General features: G+C 43.0%; 1 protein-coding gene across 1 annotated transcript in view; it reads right to left on the bottom strand.

Moving 5' to 3' along the window:
* TIAM2 (TIAM Rac1 associated GEF 2) overlaps nucleotides 1–20,273 on the bottom strand; it is a 217,752-nt gene extending 197,479 nt beyond the window's left edge. Inside the window, exon 1 of the mRNA XM_073337723.1 lies at nucleotides 20,055–20,273. The gene's annotated coding sequence lies outside the window, so the exon portion shown is untranslated. The remainder of the gene's footprint in view (nucleotides 1–20,054) is intronic.
* Between the last annotated feature and the right edge of the window lie 391 nt (nucleotides 20,274–20,664).

The raw sequence follows: 20,664 nt of genomic DNA, 5'->3' as shown, positions 1-20,664 counted from the left end.
ACACACTCCCCCTTTCCTATCTAGTTTAAAGCCTGCCTAACAAATCCTGACAACTTTGAACCTAGAAGCATAATCCCACTTCTGCTTAAGTGGAAACCATCCAATCCAATCAGTTTCTCACCATGGAAGTCATTCCAATGCTTAATGGATTCACCACCCCTAGGGTCCCTAGGGAGGAGGGGGCAAGTGGGAAGGGTGGAGCGGTGGGAATGAGAGGAATTTGAGAGAGTATCTAGCTGTGGTAGATGATCTCCAGTACCCAACTGTCCATGGTGATCTTGCCCCAATAGTGGGTGAATGGGGTGCTGAGGGTGACACCGTGGAGGTTCTGCGATTTGGTTTGCTGCTGGGAGAGGGTTGAGGAGACAGATGTAACAGTGGTGGGGAAGCAAGGCTGCTGTGATTGGTGTCTTGGTTCCTTCTGGTAGTAGGGTGGGTAGGGCGCATGAGGGTGCAGGTGGAAAGGTTGTTTCTGCTGCTGTCTCAGGGACGGGGTACGTATACCAAAGGACCATAGTCTGGCTTTGGAGTCCTTTAGCGATTTGTCCATCTTATCATGGAACAGCTGGTTCTTGACAAAAGGGAGATCCTCAAATTGTATTTTGGACCTCCCTGGGGAAGACCGATGATTGTAGCAATGAGCTTCTTCGCATAACGACCTTGATCACTAGAGAGCGAGAGGATGGGTCTGCTGCATCCACCGCTACCTGAAGGCCCACTTTGGTGACTGGTCACTCTTCATCTAGCAGCGCCATGGATTGCTGCTCCGGTGGCAGCTTGTCCTTGAATTCTACTAGCCTGTAGCTGTTTATTAAAAAAAAAAAAAAAAAAAAAAAAAAAAAAAAAAAATAATCACACCTGGCTAGCAGAGCTTGGTAGCGCTGCGGAGTCATAATCCTGCAGAAAAATAGATCCATGGATTGTTGGATTTTATTTTGATGTATTTTTGTTATTGTGAGCTTGGTGTCCAGATGTTTTCTTAATGGTTACTGTAAAAGATGACTGTTGTGGTTGATGCTGTGGCCATTCCATGGCCACTTGGACAACCAGGGAGCCAGGGGTGGATAGGAGAAAAGAAATTTCACCTCTTTAGCAGGCACAAAATACCTTCTCTTCACCCTCTTAGGTGTGGGGGCACAGGATCCAGGGGTGTGCCATACTGCCCACGCCAGTTGGAGGCTGGTCTCAATGATGGATAAGGCTAACCTAGATGGCCCCTGAGGTTGGAGGACATCCAGGAGCTGATATTGTGGGTCCTGAACCTCCAATGGGATGCTCAGGTCTGCCACTACCCTATGTAACAAGTCCTGATACTGGCGGTGGTCGTCTAGCAGAGAGAGTGGGAGAGGGATGATCGCCTTGTCCGGCAAGGAGGATGCTCCAGTCGGGACCGGCAGAGCCAACAGTACCAGTTCAATGTCTCCCTCTTCTTCATATAGTAATGGTCCTGGTGGATGTGCAGGGGATAGGTGGTAGGACACCTGAGATGGTGCCTAGTGTGGTGAGATGGTGCCAGGGTCCCCAGTATGAACTAAAGGAATGGTCCCTTGGATGTGGTGGGCCCCCAGGGAAGCAGTACCAGGCCTCTGTTGTCGGGTTGTATTCAAAAGCTAGAGCAGCCTGGGGTGTACATCCAGAATCCAGCATGACACCAGTGAGAGAGTTCCAGCTCCAAGAACTCCTTGGACTCTTAAGATGGTTCTGACAAGGGGTCCTGTAGAGCTGCAGTGCAGCAGGGTACAGGCTTCTCCAGCAGCAGTAGAAGGAGTTTGTCCTCTGGGGTCAGGATGTCTGTGGGTGAGCAGGGGGAAGAAGGGTGATGGATATATGAGGAGACTGTGGGGAGGGAAAGATCAACTCTTCCACAGACAGTAAGGCTTCCAAGCACCCAGGGGTCCATAGTGTACCTGTGGAGATGCCAGAAGGGCCTGGAGGCGTCTGTAGAGCCTGCCTGTCTGGGAGGCATATGTTACCAGTGGAACGGGTGGTGCACATGCCAGTAAGCTTTCCAAATGCTTGGGTACCAAGGTCACCACTGGCACCGTCAGATCCCATTTGCGCCTGACCCTCCATGCATGGAATCTTGGGCACCATTCTGGCTGGCTCCGAGCACGACTTTGCACGCAACATGGCATAGCTCCGGGACGAAACACTGTGCTTGAGAGCAGTCCACAGCAGCAACTGGCTCTCATGCCTGTGAGAGTGGTTTTTACTCTCATGCCTGGACTTATCTTTGGCCTTTGGTACTGGCAGTTCCAGAACACATGCGGTGTTTGGAGGGGTGCAATGATGGCCACTTTACAAGTGGGAGGGAGGGAGGTATTATGAAGACAGAGCTCCCGGGCAGGAAGGAGTTAGCAACAGTGCATCAAGCCACAATGTGTGCATCGCCGAGGCAAAAGTGGCACTGCTGGGGATTGTTGCTCACAGAGAAGGAGTGCAGCAGAAAAGACAGTTTTTGAAGCCCAGAATCTGAAGCATAGCCCAGGATTACGATCTCCCATCAGGGAAAGAAGAACTATACTAACTATGTTAGGTGTACATCAGTTTTTTTTTTCTTTAGTGTTTAGTTAAACAATCTACAAAGTAGAAGTGAGTCACTCTTAGAAAACTAAGAGCGTGAAGAAACAGTGGGTTACGACTCAGGCCACACAGCAGTAGGAGTGAATTGGAGAGGCCTCGACCCAAATGACCTGGGAGCATGAGTTGATGCGCTATGCACATGCACGTCAGACATTGCTAAGAAATGCTTCTGGACTCAGGTGCGTGGCACACATGCACACTCGTATGTGGAATACACACAGGGACCACCACTTGAAGAACTGATGGTCCCTGGGCATTAGCCTGCTGGGGGCCAACCTCTAGAAGAGAAGCAACCTCATGTGGTGCTGGACTAACTGAACCTGCAATAGCCGCCTTATTATTCTATCACCACCTCCTATACATCGACTGGTCAACTATAGCCCTGGAAATATTTTTCTCCAGAGGAGCTGTCTCCCTCAGGCAAAGTAGACATTATGGATCCTCCACCTCCTGACAGTCTGTTTTCCCTCCCTTCACTTCCTGGGGTTTATGGTTCACAGCTTCCACAACATCATCTCCACTGAGGAAGACCAAGCCTTGACAGGTTTTTCCTTATCCTAACCTACTCTACAGAAAAGCACTGCTTCTGAGCAGCCTTGTGCTGGAGTCTGACAGTTCCACTTACACGACCCTCAGACTGGGGTTCTGTAAGAGATGGTGCAGTGTTGCTTCTAGTGAGGGCAGTGTCAGAAAAATAATGTGACACTGCACCCCATATTCTTCACAGTGATATTATCATGATATGATTATGGTGTAATTATGATGCTTTTGTACAAGACGGGTCATGTGAGATCACTGGAAAAGTTACAATTTGCTGAATATGATTATCCTATTTGTATACATGTATCATTTGTTTATCTAAAGTTATGAATATTAACTATGTGTCTGTATTTCAAATGTGCTTACTCTGGGTAACACCCACAACTAGTCTTTCAGATATAATAATGAAGAAGCCAGACAGTGCTGATAGCCCATCAGCAAAGACAATGGACCCTGAAAGAACTTGACCTTCCTGTAAACGTTCCAGACAGCCTGTAAGTAATGGCTGCTATTACTCAGCAAGGTATGTAAGGGCATGTGACCAGACCACATGACTCTGAATTCCAGCTTGGGATGTCTATTTTTTCCCACAAACCTGTCTGGGAACCAAGTTTAAAACAAAGGGTTCCCACCATTTGCTAGTGCTATATCAGGCAGGGAGTGACATCATCTGTGGTTCCTCACTCCCCCCACAACTGAACACCTAAAAAAAGCTCCTAAGAAAAAGGACTTGGAATGGGGGTAGGGATCTCAAGCTGCACCGCAAATGCAGCTTGTCCCTTAAGAATCTGCAGGTCTGTTTGTACCATCATCATCAGTCAGGGTGAGAGACTGCTAATTCAGGTCCAATCTATTTAGTATGTTTACCTAGCAAATAAAAACACAAACTAAGTTTATCTGCTTGCTATCCCTTACAATCACTTAAAATCTATCTTTTTGTAGTTGTTAAACTTGTTTTTGCTTTATCTAAACCACTGAGTTTGAATGAAGTGCTTGGAAATCTTAGCTCAAGGGGAAAAGCTGTTGCATTTCCTCTCCACATTGAGGGAGGGGCAAACTCTATGAGCTTATACTGTACAGTTCCCTGTGCAGCACAAAACACTATAATTTTGGAGGGAGGGGGTACCTGCCTGGGGAGCTGGGGGTTATCTTGGCTGTAGTCTTTCTATTCTTGGTTCATGCAGTGGCTGGTCAGAAAGCCTACATGTAACTGCAGCTGGATGTGTCCTTACCTGTGAATTATGATGAAAGACAAGTGTAGGACTGGGAGTGGGTCTGCAGCTTGTCACAGCAGCACAGTGCAAGAGGGAGCCCAGGATGGTGAGTGAGAGGGCTCAGCTGTACCCCAGGTCCAGGTGGCACCCCAGGCGGAACCCATCACAAATACCATTTTTGTGTTTGAGAGTCAGACAACTGCTGAGGCTTACTCTACACTTAAAACATACCGACTTACACACGTTGGTCAGAGGTGTGAAGAAACCACACCCCTAACCAAAATGGCTATTCTGACAGAAATCCCTATTCAGGCAGAAGAACTGCTTCTGTTGGTGTATGCTATTTTTACAGTAGGGGCAAAGGCTCTGTAGTGTAACCTGTGACTTGAACGGTTTTCATATCCTCTTTTAAACAGGGTGGTAGCGGGTTGGCGGGCTTCATGGGATAAACTGAATGAATATTTGATCCAGCCGATCAGCTGGGGAGAAATCATGGTGACGCACAGTACCCGGTGATCTATTCCCTTTCACCAAAGATGCAGGTTCACTGTTACAAAATCCCAGCTTCACCCTCAATCCCAAAGACTGAGTGTAGCCATTAACAGACACGCTGGTTCAGTTTACCCATGTGCTATCACAAATCTGAACCAACATGCACTTACCCAGTGAAACACCACACAGGGTAACTTGTTGAGACTGAGCAGTCACACTATACACTGAAATGAAATCTTTTCACATCAAGTCAAAATGAAACAAGGAAGTTTAAACAAACCAAATCTAAACTAAACACCATTTCAATTTTGAATTACTGTTGGATTTCGAAACTTTTCCAATTGAAAATTATGAAAAAAAATGCCTCAAATCAAAAGACATTCCAGCAAAAGATTTCTATTTTGATGAAACAGTGGTTTCTAATGGAAATATGTACCACTGGAAATATTTCAACCAGTGCTAGCAATAATGTATTTTTTTTGCAGAACCAAAAAAAAAAAAAAACTAATTTTTCCTTAAACCAGCCAGCATAAGCACAAAAGACACACCGCTCTCATGATCAGTGTATTTTGAAAGACAGTAGCGTAACAAGCAAATATGATTTGCTGGAGTCATTGCTCTCAGATTTCCAACAAAATTTAAAACATAAATTGTGTAGCTCCACAGTATGGACTGACATAAAGACTGTATCTCTGAAGATAGATGGAGAGATATAATACAGAACCCTAAAAATGATTTTGTATTTTCTTAACACTCTGCTCAAGAAATATCTTCTACTAACCATATAAACAGATATATATTCCTCATTATTAAAAAAGTGTTGCTATACATTATATGCTGGCCATGAACAGATTCTGGCACAGCCAGTTTCATAGTTCACATACTGTATACATAAATTATATGTCCACAGAGTATCATGCATCTCAACCTGCTGATTCCCTACTGTGCAATGCAGGTCAATAAAATGGGTGTGGGAAAGATATAAAAATGGGGTATTTGTGCGTGGGTTATATTTTAACAGGGAAAGCAACCATTCAAGGCTTCTGAAAAATATGTTCAATCCCATTCCCAGACATCCAGTTTTTACATCAATTTGTGTTTTGAATTGTAAAAGCAATGCTACTTCCAGCTAGCTTTCGTTGTAACAAAGCTTACTGCTTCATGCTGAACATTTTTGTTCATGGGAGCCATTTCTATTATTTCATTTGTATTTAGCATTAGGTTTCAAGGAAAGTCATGCCCTGATGATTTACATTATTTTTAAACCAACTGGTATGTAAAATAAACACATGCCAACCATAATTTCATATCCCTTAGGGAGAGGGGAGACCCTTAGTTTTATTCCTGTCTGACACTCAAAATTCCATTTAATTACTGGTGATTTTGATTTATAGGCACAATCACTAAAAACAGTGACTTTTTTTGTGCAGACAATAACCTTTTGATGGGTTTGCTAGTAAAACTCAAATCCTATGTAAACAGGACCAAGTTTTAAAAGTAACTGGTGTAACTGCATAATTAAATTGGCAACACTGTGAGGGGACTTTGTCTTGCAGAATGTCAAGCAGTGCACAGCCAGTGTTTGCTCCATAAAATGTCAAAACAAGAGAACCACAACTGTTCGGCAATTTGTATTTGTTGTTTGTTTTAGTGGGGGGTTGGTTTTATTTATTTGGGTGGGTTTTGTTTTTGTTTTTTTTAAATATAGTGCTCTGCTTTGGGAATTAACTGTCTCTACAGCCAAATATACCGGCTGTCCCACCCAATTTAAAAAAAAAAAAAAAGAAGAGGGAAAGGTGATAGCTAGGGACATTTTTTAGCAGCAAAAGGTGAAAGAAAAAGGTTTTTCCACAATCAAGTTTCTGTAACATGAAAAATTATTACAGAGTGTTTAGAAAAAAATACTGCAAAGATGCTATCTGTCAAGAGCTCCAGCAACTGTCCAATGAATTGCCTGTTACAAAAAGAGTGCTTTCTTAATAAGACAGTATCACCTAAAATGTTGTGTGAGCTTTATTGGAAAGAATAAATTAAAATATTTGCACTGAAATAGCATCTTTCCTCTGAGGCCATTTCAGCTATGAATAAAGCTTCATCACTTCCATGAGGTGGGCAAAGTTACTGTACTCATTTTACCAATGGGCAAACCTAGGCAGCATGAGGTGATCTACTGTGAGGTACTTCATAAGTTACAGCACAGCCAAAAAAAGAAAAAAAAAGAAAATCACAATTCAGGAACTGACTCCTAGTCTCCTGTTCTTACTCCACTTCCTTTGTCATTCCTTTAAAGTGGTAATACCTTAAGCCCGTCGTTCTCAAACTTTTGTACTGGTGACCCCTTTCAACTAGCAAGCCTCCGAGTGCACTTTTTAATATATTTAACACCATTATAAATGCTGGATGTAAAGCAAGGTTTGGGTTGGAGGCTGACAGCTCATGATCCCCTACGTAATAACCTCGCGACCCCCTGACGTGTCCCAACCCCCAGTTTGAGAACCCCTGCCTTAAGCGTCTTCCAATGCAAGATTTAATTTTGATCATAAGAACGTTTTTAAGGTCAGAAGGGACCCTTTGGATCATGACTCTCCTAGACGGATTATATACCTTTCGAGAGAGAGATTTAAACTACTTCCTCAACTGATTTGTTTGAAGTACTCTTGAGTATGGAGATGGTAGCTCCTCCATGCTTTCTTCCACTTCTTGCTAGGCTGGATGGGGGAAATGGGTATTTCATGATCTGAAAGCAAACATACTTCAGAATCTGATCTGACCTGGTCCATAACAGACTCCATATATTCAGATGTCAGTAGTACCAGGAGGGCTAAAGTGAAGCCATTTCTGATTGATTAGTTACATCACTAGTTTAAGCCTATCAAGAATATTGCGTAAGTCCACAAGACTCTGTTTGATGTATTTATCATAAAGAAACACTCGGACTCTTCCAGTGAGAATAAGAGTGAATAAATTGTGAACACTGGGCAACCTTGACTAGATTGAAAGGCTCCTCTCCATATGTACAGATATCACCCAATGGTATTAATGTGAGCTACAAGCAGGTCTGACAAACAGCTACATTTCTACTCATGTGGCAGACTGAACTGTTTGTCGTCATTTGCCTCCACATTTCTCTTAGTGCCAGAGTAGGAGCTGCCCTCAATAAGCTCTCTCAGGACAGAGTTCATATTATATGATTTGATGGTTATAAGTAATCTACAGACTGTAACAAGAAAATCACAATTACTTGTTTACCAGGAAGAGACTATCAACGCATGTTAGTCATATACAATCTGTTGTGGAATCAAAGTTCATATCATTTAGTGCACTGGAAATGTCAATACAATGTTGAGTTCAAAATGGTATTCTTGCTTAGCCATCATTTTTATTTCTCCATCATTAAAACAACCAACAAAGATGGGTTACTATGTGCCGTTTGACCTGACATGAGGAGAATCATTTCTTCATAAGAGCAGAGAGTCCAAATGAATAGTAAATATGCAAACTACACAAACAAAACCCTATGCTGGAGTACTGATTAGAAGTCATGGAATTGACATGTGCCAAACCTTGCTCAGTCACTATTTTTAATTACAAACTATACTCTCACCCTTCCTTTGCTGTTAGTTACTGTAGATGCTTTGGGACAGGGACCCCGTCTTTCTACATATCTATAAAGTGCCTAACTCACTGTTGGTACTATGTAAATAATGATAAGAGGGCAGATATTCTGAATGCTGCATTGATAATTAGACGCATCAGTCCCTTGATTGCTGATAATTATTGGGCATCTAATTTCACCATATAATAAATAATGTAAATATAAACAGCTAGCTGTGTGCCTCATGTGTACTTACCAGAACTCCACAAAAGACCAGCTAATTCACTCAAGGGAGGCTGAACCACCATCTTAAGGTGACAAAGGCGGACTTCATTATAACAAAAGCGTGGGGGGAGGGATTTACCACAGGAGAACTAATGCACATTAGCTTTCCCACTATAAAATGCTAGTAGAGACAAGGCAGCTGTAGGTTTTACCATGAGGTAGCTAGGCAAGGTCAACACTATACCTCTGCCTGTGGCTGACATCACCTAGTTTACCTCATGCCATGTCTCAATAGGATTTTACAGCAGGATAGCTAACACAGTTAGTAAGCCTGTGGTAAAAACATACCTTTTTCTGGCGATGAAGACCAAGCCAAAGAGTGAGAAAGTCAGAACTTCAGCATTGACACTGGACTTTTTGTTTGGTATTTAAAACTTTGTGTGTGTGATTTTGTATTCTTGGTTTTGTGGTAGTATTGAAGAAAGAGTATAATAATGCTTAGTACTTATGTAGCACTTCTCCCTTATTCAAAGCACTTTACAGGCACTATTGGCCAGATGGGGACCATGGTTATAAGGATGAGCACTTGCACCCATGATTAATTACACTGAAGTCACTATTGTTAAGTATCACTTTAATACTAATCATTAAACAACCAGCTTTCCGCTAAAGAAAACTGTCCTATTTTGATATTCATTTATTTCACCATCAGCCTCCTGAACTGCAATAGGAATAATATCAGGAAGGGAGCTTGAATCCCCACACACACGAAAAAAATGTGTGACTGCACAGTTAAAACTGAAATTTATTCTTCCTTCAAAAATAACTAGTGTTAGAGTTGACAATTTAAATGTTATAATGTCAGGTTTCCCATGGTACCTACATTGCCACAAAGTGCTCTGGACTTTGAGACGGTTAATTACTTTGGCCCAGATCCTCAAAAGGTGTTTAATCACATAGGTCACATTGATTTTCATGGAAATTAAGTGCATATATACCTTGGAGAATCTGGGGCTTTGTAAATGAGTGAGAGAGAGAGAGGAAATCTGGGAAGGTCACCTCCTTTTGTCATCCTCTACAAACTGCACCCAGGAGCGTACTTTCCCTTCTCCTCCAGAGAAGCTGAGGAATTCAGGATGATATGGAAAGATAAAAGGAGGGTGAAGATTGAACAGCATGCCACTTCCAGTAGCCAGTGGTAAACTATAAACAACTGAAGGAGATACAGTCAGGTGACATATTACTGAGTTTAGGTGAGTACAGACAGGTTGCTGGATAACCCTTTCAGACATCATCACATTATGGCTTCAGCCGAGTAGCAGAATGGAGGTGATTATTAGGACATATGCATCCTTGAATATTAGGAGATGTGTGATGCATGAGTTCCTATTATTTAAAGACCAAAAAAGAAAAAGAAAAAAAAAAAGACGCTACTACTTCAAATCACTTTCTTCGTTCTGAACAATTCAAACCTGCCACAGGCATGTGTATACATCGAAGATTACAGGCATGACAACTTTGCAGTTGTCAAGTTACAGCTGTTTTAACTTACCAGCTACAAAGGGAGGTCGATACAAGTGTTACAACCTGGAATCATTTACATTTTTAGCAGCTACATAATACGGCTTGTTTCAGAGTAGCAGCCATGTTAGTCTGTATTTGCAAAAAGAAAATGAGGACTTGTGGCACCTTAGAGACTAACCAATTTATTTGAGCATAAGCTTTCGTGAAGTGAGCTGTAGCCCACAAAAGCTTATGCTCAAATAAATTGGTTAGTCTCTAAGGTGCCACAAGTACTCCTTTTCTTTCTGATAACATGGCTTGTTGGATATTTTTCAAACTTTCATAAAAACTGAGATTATGCAGCGATTATGTCAACCCAAAACAAATGTTTGTGTAAATGACAAGGTGTAAAAAATTAGTGGGGAGAATTAAATGGATTTTAACAATTGCTCAAAATTCTTCAGACAAAATGCCTACAGCTCAGCTTGGAAGTGTATAATTACTTAACAAGCTTTGTATTCCAAACAATGGTATCTCAATGGTTCAAGTTTCTGTAGTCTCTGCTATTATACATACGATAACACAAGTTAATTACATAGGATAGATAGTGCAAAAACTCCATTAGAAACATCTGATGAAGTGAGCTGTAGCTCACGAAAGCTCATGCTCAAATAAATTGGTTAGTCTCTAAGGTGCCACAAGTACTCCTTTTCTTTTTGCGAATACAGACTAACACGGCTGTTCCTCTGAAACCTGTCATTAGAAACCATGGCAATTATACATTAACTACTGGTACCACTACCATGTTATGGCCTGATCACTTTGCAATTACAGCAGCTCCAATCTATCTAAATGTAGCACCAAAAAGCATAATCAAATGCTTCACAATCTTAGCACAATCACCCTAGTTAAGCACTAAAGTCTGTGTTCTGTCTGTGATGGTCTATTTCACCAACCAAAAATATGAGCTGTTAAGTTCAGTATTGTAAAAATGGGGCAAAGGGGAAAAAAATGTTCTCTTTTCTTTTGACATTTAAAAGATGTTCATGAATTTTTCAGTCTCTGACTTAAGAAATAGTAGCTGTCAGTGTGGTAGATGCAAATACAAGTGCCTTCTAGCAGAAGATAATTATGATCAAAATCTTTGTAGCGTAAGTTTCCAAGTCGCCAACATCAAAACAAATCAACAATGTAAAATATATAACAAATAATAGGATGAAACACTGTGGCATTTATGTATCTAAACAATTATACAACACACTTGCAAAATCTATAATTTCATTTAAGATAAAATGCAAGCTCCCTTTAGCATCTTGGTGATGCTAACGGATTTAATTAGCACAACATAGAATGGTCAAAGACCAATGTTTCTCTGCAAAGTAGGAATTTCCTTTGGGCAGGCACTGTGGACAGACCAAGATGTTTTCCTCTTTCTAGCTCAAATGAGTGTAGTCTTATTTCCTATTCCTGCAACAGACTAAAAGGCTGTTAACTGCTAACTTCTTGACGTGTTTCCTCTCTAAAAATCCTGCTTCTTTTTTTTTAAAAAAAGAAAAACATGGGAAAACAGAAGTAATGTTACTGAAGTGCAATTAACACTGTAGTTCGAAATCTGACTATAAAGATAATCACTGAGAGTGATCATTCATAATATTTTCTGATTCTTTACACAATCAAATACAAAAAACTTATACAAAAGTCAGTTCAACCTCTTAAATGAAAAACAAAAAAGCTTTAAAATCTGACTAAGTTTTGTAATGATAGCTCCAGAAGAGGAGTAAAGACAGTGTCAACTGAAATTTGGCTCAAAAATTTATATTTTGTAAAGATAAGCTTCTTTAAGACCAATAGAAATGTTTCTGCCATTCTTTTTTAGTTCCACTAAATATTGTTATTTTTATGCAAACATTTTCCTGCAGTACTTGAAGGACAAACATTTGAAAGTTGAAAGCTGAAAATGACTTAATTGACTTTCATTGTCCAAGCTGAGAGAAATTCAAAAAACAAACACGGAGACTAGGGGCTAGTCCACACTGGCAACACAGTGCTTTAACGTGGCTTGTGTAGTCGTGGCAGAGCACTGGGAGAGAGCTATCCCAGTGCTGTAAAAAACCCCAGCTCCACGAGAGACATAGCTCCCGGCACTGGTGCACTGTCTACACTGGCGCTTTACAGCACTGAAACTTGCTGTGCTCAGGGGGGTGTTTTTTTACAGCCCTGAGCGAGAAAGTTGCAGCGCTGTAAAGTGCCGGTGCAGACAAGCCCTAGGTAGTGACTTGTTTATTGCCTTTTTAGAATTCTTACTTTACTAGTCTACGGTATTGTTAATAACAGATAAAGAAATGTGTTTGTTTACAGAATACAGGGTTAAGTCCTGAGTCCACTGAAATCAAGGGCAAAAGTCCCATGAATTTCAAAGAGCTTGGGTTTTTAAGTTGACAATACTCCTCTAAATGCATGTTTGCCTATACTTTTTGAACTGAACAAAGTATTCTACTTTTTAGATTCACACCTCAAACCTTTGACAAAGAATTTTCCTCGAGGCAAAAAACAAACAAACAAACAAACAAAAAAAACGCATGAATGGAGACTGGGTATTGTTAACATGTATGCACCCACCTCTTTCTATTCTCAGAGTAGAAAGCATTAATTAAAACAGGTAATGATAAACACCACAAAGCTAGGCTTGACTCAGACATAGTAAGTTCCTGTCTTGAAGGGAAAAAGTCAAGTTAGCGCAATCGAGTTAACATGATTTAAAAAAAATCCATTAAGATTCAGGCTAACACATCTAAAGCTGTGTTAGCTTGTCATGTTGTAGCCCAATGGTTTTCAAACTTCAGGTTGCGACCCAGTACTTGGTTGTGGAACGCACGGCACTGGGTCGCCTTGCTCAGCACCCAGGGACCCTGGCAGCCGGACAGTAAAAACTAGTAGTCCCTACTTGTTCTGACACTGTGCTGTGCCCCGGAAGTGGTCAGCAGCAGGTCTGGCTCCTAAGCAGGGTGGCCACAGGGCTCCATGCGCTGCCCCCACCCCACTGGCTCCACACTCCCATTGGCCGATTCCCAGCCAATGGGAGCTGATGGGTGGAGACAGTGCCTGCGGGAAAGAGCTGCGTGGAGCTGCTTGTGCGCCTCTGCTTAGGACCTTAGGGGGCACTTTAGGGGAGCAGCATGGTCTGCGGTGCCAGGACAGGTGGGAAGCCTGCCTCTGCACCCCAGTTGCGCCGCTGAACGGGAGCTGATGGAGGTAAGCCCATGCCCCAGCCCTGAGCCCCTCCCCCCAAAAGCCAGAGCCCCTTCCTGCACCCCAAACCGCACATCCCCAGTCCCACCCCAGAGCCTGCATCCAAAGCCCTGACCCCCTCCCACACCTCAACCCTCAGCACTGTGCCAGTGGGCCAGATTTGCATGCAGAACAAAATACTTCTACTTAGGCTTTGAACTCTGGTCTAGGAATTGGCCAAAAATTAGGATACAGATCATAAATGTACAGCGATCTAAATAAAAATGGTAACGGGGATAAAAAAAAAAAGAAGAGCATTTAATACAAAGCAACTAGCATTTCCTTTTTTTAAGTCACTTATTTCTTAGTCTCCCAATTTTCCCCAAGTCCTCCAAATTGAAGGTTTCTTCTGCAAACTGTATATACTACAATTTATTACCTGAATATCACTGAATCATTCTAATTACTCGTATTGCTTTTTGAAAATCAATAATAACAGAAGGAATTGGGGAGGTAGAAAGCAGCATAAAGAAATGAAAACCTAAGGTGACAGAAGGGGAAACAATGTTCAATAAAATTATCTTAAGATTTAAGGTAGTCGTCTTCACTGAAGCAGCATCTTTAAACCCAGATACCTTCCAGTGAATGCAAATATGGGCTCTAGTGCACCACAGCCTAAAATAAATGAGAGAAGAAAGAAAGAAAAAGTAAACACTGGTCTGAATCACTGCTAATAATAAACCTATTTTCAGCTATGCTATCTTAAGCAGTAACTACAAGTAGGGCAATTGTTAATAAAGGCCTCACAAACCATTTTCTAAGGGGCAGCAAGCATACCGCTTCTGCAGTACACAGTGTGATACAAAAGCTGTGGGGAGGGAGCTAGAAAATATATACAATCCACCAGAAGCATCCTTTAGTCTTTGAATTAGGAACAAGCTTCCTAATAAATTCTTTAGCTATTGTATTATATAATCTCATTGCTACGATCTGTTTGAGCTTCTCCAGTATTTAACTGTTTGTTGTTGTGATTTGGCTGTTTATCGGTTAGATAAAGAAGTTGACACAATAGGGTGTAATAGGTCCTCAGTGTATTATAAATGTAAATGGTATACTCATGGAATTGAAGTGCTAAGCAACATGAACAAGGAAGGCAGGCATATTTGGTAGCAAGTATTGTTCATCCAGTAGTCCATAAAAACGCTGGATGCAGATCTATTAAAATGGGTATTTTTCCTTTCATAGTTTTAAAGTCATTGTTACAGACTTGTTTGTAAATATTTTAAATTAAAACAGCACAAAATTACTTACTATATGTAAAAATTTCAAGATTTTCTTAGTGACAAAAGGATCCTAACAACTTTCAATGACACTTTGGCTGAAGTCAATGAAGCTACCAATTTACCCCCAAGCAAACAATCTGGCTCTTGTCTTTAAAAAGTAAGGCCCCAATCCAACAAACATTTAAGCACATGCTCAACTTTAGCATATGTAGTTTTTGTTTACTTTTCCAATGATGGACAATTACAGGATCTGGGCTTCTTTGTAACTATAATCATAAAGGGAATATACAAGGTTGCCAAACTATAAGGAAGTTGTCAGGACTGCTACACCAGTTGGATACCTTTTGGTGAACTTTTCAATAGAGTACAGTCATTGCAGCCATGCATATGCTCCTGACCTCTCTTGTCTCTATGTTAAAGGTCACCACCTTGACTTAGGGCATTCACACACCATCCTTTACTGGATATACTAGTTATAATGCACTGAATAAAACCCAAGACACTTCTTGTAATAAACCTGCAGTCTATTATCCACACAGTGCAATCCCCAACTGTATGAAGGACATTTTTTCACATATATTACAGTAAAACCCAGAAGTCCTGATCAGATTGGGTTCCCATTGTGTGAGGTGCTGTAAAAAACCATACAAAGATGAAGGTCACTGCTCCCAAGACTCTGCAATTTATTATTTGTGGTTTTTCTAGATATACATTCAGAGACTTATTAATGTTGGTGTTTTCATTATTTTTGTAAAAACTAAACTCAGAATAAAAATAAATACATTGTGGAGAAAAAGTATAATTTCATTTCTATTTAATTTATTAAAATAAATGTACTTCAGAGTAAATTATATGATTTGGTTTAACCTCCAGCTGGCTATAGGCCAAAAACCCCTCCTCATGAGGCATATATGGCCAGTTCGGAGGAACATGGGACTGACCTATGAGAGAGCCCTGACGTTTTCCCCCAAGGGGCAACTACAGAGAGATAGCTCCTGCAGTGTGCAGGGAGGTCAATCAGTCCCCATGAGGCTCACAGAAAACAACTGTGATGCAGAAAGTCAACACTTTTTTTGCAAAATATTTTGGTTTTATTTTTATTTTTTTAATTAAAAAACAACTTACTCCATTTGTTGTTCTTCTAAAAAAATTTTTTCTCCAGAGAGATTCCTTTTTCAGGGTATATTTTGTTGTGGATGGTGGTGGGTTTGTTTGGGGGTTTCTTTGCATTGCTTTTTATGATTGATCAGCCTAGTCAGGTGGTTTGATTTTTTTCAGGATTAAGGAATTCTTAAATTTAAAAAAAAAAATTTTTTAATTCAAAAATGAAAAAAAATATAAAATTAAAAATCCAGTTTATTAAGTGTCAACAGTTCTGTAATTCTGGTTTTTTTTTAAAACCCTTTTCATGGAAATTTCAATAACAGTACTATTACCATAGCACCTACTTATGCATGAGGTTCCTATTCTGCTAAGCGCTGTTTTCAACTTGTTACCAGCTTAAGGAATGAGAAACACATACAACCTTTTGTTCTATGGAGCAGCATCCATTACTGCTGCATGCTATAGTGTTGAGCTCAGTACCGTGTTTATCCCATGTGATAATTATTAGTAGTAGTTAGTACTATGGTAGCATAATGAGATTTCAAATAGAATCAGGACCTCAGTGTGTTGGGCATTACACAAATACACAGTAAGCCCTGGTCTACACTATGACTTTAGGTCAAATTTAGCAGCGTTAAATCGATGTAAACCTGTACCCGTCCACACGATGAAGCCCTTTATTTTGACTTAAAGGGCTCTTAAAATCGATTTCCTTACTCCACCCCTGACAAGTGGATTAGCGCTTAAATCGGCCTTGCCGGGTCGAATTTGGGATATTTGGACACAATTCAACGGTATTAGCCTCCGGGAGCTATCCCAGAGTGCTCCATTGTGACTGCTCTGGACAGCACTCTCAACTCAGATGCACGATTGTTTGCCGTTGCTCTGATGCAGGGAGGGGCGACTGACAACACGGCTTACAGGGTTGGCTTACAGGGAGTTAAAATCAACAAAGGGGGTGGCTTTACATCAAGGAGTATTTCAGGCAGGACTTCACAGAGGGTTCCAATAAGAAATGGTGCACCTAAATTATTGTTCTTATTGGAACAAGTCTCTGATTGATACATGGCTAGATTTACCTCGCTGCACCTTCTCTGTGAGGGACTGCAGTGTGACCTAGAGGAATGAGTCCCCTAGACAGGGGAGGGGGAGAAAGCAAATGAGTACAAAACAAATCTGGTCTATTTCTTGTTTTGATACACTCCATCTATCTTTTACATCTTTGGCTGGCAGCAGACCGTGCAGAAGGACTGCATGCCATCCACATCTCATGGCTGCTCGGCAGAAGATGGTACAAGAGGACTGCTAGCCATCCTCATCTCTTGCCTGCCCGGCAGAAGGTGATACAATAGGACTGCTAGCAATCCGTACCACCTGCCTGCTCACCATAAGATGGTTCAATAGGACTGACTGCAGGACTAAAGAGAATGACCTGATCAAGTCACTCCAAATTTAGTCCCTGCAACCTCACAGAGGTGAGCAGGAGCACCTCGGACATGACGATGACGGCTACCAGTCGTACTGTCTGCTGCCACAAGGCAAGGGGTTGCTGCTACTGTGTAGCAATGCCGTACCGCGTCTGCCAGCACCCAGGAGACATATGGTGATGGTTACCTGAGCGGGCTCCATGTTTGCCGTGTTATGGCGTCTGCACAGGTAACTCAGGAAAAAAGGCACGAAATGATTGTCTGCCCTTGCTTTCACGAGGGAGGGAGGGAACGGGGGCCTGACGATATATACCCAGAATCACCCGCGACAATGTTTTAGCCCCATCAGGCATTGGGATCTCAACCCAGAATTCCAATGGGCAGCGGAGACTGCGGGAACGGTGGGACAGCTACCCACAGTGCAACACTCCGGAAGTCGACTCTAGCCTCGGTACTGTGGAAGCGCTCCGCCGAGTTAATGCACTTAGAGCATTTTCTGTGGGGACACACACTCGAATATATAAAACCGATTTCTAAAAAAACGACTTCTATAAATTTGACCTAATTTTGTAGTGTAGACATACCCTAAGAAACAGCCCCTGCCCTGAAAAGCTTAAGATCTAATACAGCCTTCGTAAAAATACTGCATAATCTGTCATTTAAACTGTGCGGCTTTGGATACCAGTAAACCACATTTCTATAGACACATGCATGTTTTTAACTTTACCATCAGGAGACATCATAGATTATCAGGGTTGGAAGGGGCCTCAGGAGGCCATCTAGTCCAACCCCCTGCTCAGAGCAGGACCAATCCCCAATTTTTGCTCCATCCCTAAATGGCCCCATCAAGGATTGAACTCACAACCCTGGGTTTAGCAAACAGATGCTCAAACCACTGAGCTATCCTCCCTCCCCCATCAAGTTAAACATGCATAGGAGTATATGCAAGATCAAGGGGCTCATTTGCTAAAAAAAAAAACAAAAAACCTATATTAATGAAGGTAGAGGTCAGAAGGTAACCCTCAGAGAAACCTTGCTACAAAATATGGGTTCCTTCCTACATTCCTTGCACACCCAAAATTCTCATTATCGAAGCATCCTACTGAAATCATAGGTTTATTCAGAAAATTGACTAAAGAGTGTGGCCATAAATCTTAATTTCCAGAAGAAGGAAAAAAGGCCTAACTTGGTTTCAGGGGAAGTTTGGGTGTGCAAGGAATGTAGCATGGGGCCCACATAAAGCCAGATTACACCCTTGGATTCACATGCACACATCCCTTTGAAACCTATAGGAGCACATAATTCTGCTTCACAATGTTTAAACTGATAGAAAAATGCTGTCTTTACACAATTTTCCTTGCAATTTCAAAATCACTCTAACAGATCTATTTGGCTTTTTTATTGTCATGGAAAAATGGTTATTTCCTTTTTAGCTAATTTCATTTTATATGAGGAAGAGCTTATATGCATCTCTAACTAAAATAGTAATGTTATACATGTTTGAGTTTTATAAAGCCCTGTTCTGCAAAATGTTTGTCATAGAAGATGGTCAGTACCTGTGACAAGGTTTTCTTTTTCAAGTTCAGTTTTATTAAACAAACAAGTACATGACTGGTTTAAAGCCATTTAAAAGAGAATTAAAAGAAGCAGGTGCCCCCTGTTTTAATAAGTAGGTCACCAGTTGTAACAACCCAAGGATGGAACACCGTCCATAATAGGGGAGATTGGTGGCTGCAGCCACATCTTTTATGTGAATAGTATCCTTATCACAACACTCAGATGCTTTAATCATTACAAGTGTCATCATCAGGCAGTAAGTCCCTGAGGCTATTGGAACTAAGCTCAGGAATGGCTCCAGCTGGACAGGGTTTAGTGCAGGGCTGCACAGCTTCTTCAAATAAAGACCCATTTCCATTAAAAAGTTGCACAAAGGCAAACAGCAAGCTTTAGCCAATTTGCTGAATGAAATACTTAAAAAAAGGAAAAGAAAAAAGGTGCTTCGGACACCGAATACGAAAGTCCTCCAGTATTTATTTATGCATTTATGCTTTGCTTTCAAGCCCCACTTCCATGCATTTCTGAAGATCAAAACTCCAGCTTTATTGTTCCGCCTCTGCGGTAGAAACAAAAAGTCACTCTTGATGGTAGTTGACTACTCGGGTTTCCCAAAATTTACTTCCTAGGGCAATAACACGTGTCCACCTTTACACTTCAAACCCCTGTTCCCTTCCTAGTCCGTTGTGTTTAGATTAATCTGCCTTTTCCCCAGTTGTTCAGTTTGTACCTCTCAGAAATTCGCCAGCGCTTTTTATTAAGAACAGCTGGAGCCCCTTCAGCTCCCCTATGGCCAGCGCCCCGTCCACACACACACAATGCAGCTCCAAAACATCGCAGCCAGCGAAAGGTTCCCCTTGGACTAATGGCTCTGCCGCGAGCGCCGATTTGCATCACTTCAGCAGCCCAGGTTTCCCGGAGGAGTCCAGGAGCAACTCACGCATCCCCCAGCGCCTGCCCCACGAACGGCGAGAAGTTTGCAAACATTTTCCTCCAGTTCCCATGCGGGGTTCTGGTATCGCCTGGGACCAGTTCAGGCGGGGGGCTGCCGCTGGGGTGCAAAGAAAGAACAGGGTCTCCCCCCCCCCCCCCGCACCCGGGAGGCTGCCGCTCTGTAGCGGGGATAAACGCCGGCCACAGGCGCCGGGCAGCCGCCGCGCGCTGGAGCGGAGGCAGGGGCACCCGGTGAAAAGCGCCGCCCGGCACGGCGGTGGCCAAGGCAGGCGCCCGGAGGGTCCGCCCGCCCGCCCGCCCCACGCGGGGATGCCCAGCCCAGCCGCGCCGCTGCCCGCTCTCGGCCCCTTACCTCGCCTCGCCGGGCTGCTCGCGGGGACTGTATCCCCCCCGCGCCTGCTGCCGCCCGGAGCCAGCCCAGGCGGGGCTGCCGCGGCCCCGCTGCGGCGCCCTGGGGGTGGCTCCCCGCGGCGGGGGCGAGGAAGTTGCTGCCTCGACTCGGGTCTGACGCCGCGGGCGGCCCCGGGCGGCGGCTTTTCCTCCTGCCTCCGCCCGGGAGACGGAGCCGTGCGGGAGCTCCGGGCTGTGTCACCCCGCGGCGGCGGCGGCGGCTTTCCGCCGGCAGCTGTGGGGGAGGGGCGAGGGTAATTCTCGTGCTGCTGTGGGAGCAGGAGCCCCGCCGGCTCGCGCTCCTCCTGCGGGTGCGTCTACCCTGCGCTGAAAGGCCGGCAGCAGGGCCACAGGTGGCCTGGCCGGGGTGGCTCCATGAGCTGAGTTGGCCTGTGGGGCTGGAAAATTGCGGTGTTAGCCTTCGGGGTCAGCCCCTGCCTGGAGGGAGGGTGGGGTCAGCCCAGCCCCGCTGTCTGCGCTGCACTTTTATAGCCCAGCCAGCCCAACTCAGCTGACCCAGGCTCTGAGACTCTTGCTGTGGGTATTTTATCACCCTGTAAGCACAGAGGGTT

The sequence above is a fragment of the Lepidochelys kempii genome, chromosome 3 (genome assembly GCF_965140265.1).
Source record: "Lepidochelys kempii isolate rLepKem1 chromosome 3, rLepKem1.hap2, whole genome shotgun sequence".
Lineage (NCBI taxonomy): Eukaryota > Metazoa > Chordata > Testudines > Cheloniidae > Lepidochelys > Lepidochelys kempii.
The sequence above is the reverse complement of the archived record's forward strand: the minus strand, read 5'-3'. Positions and strand labels throughout refer to the sequence as shown.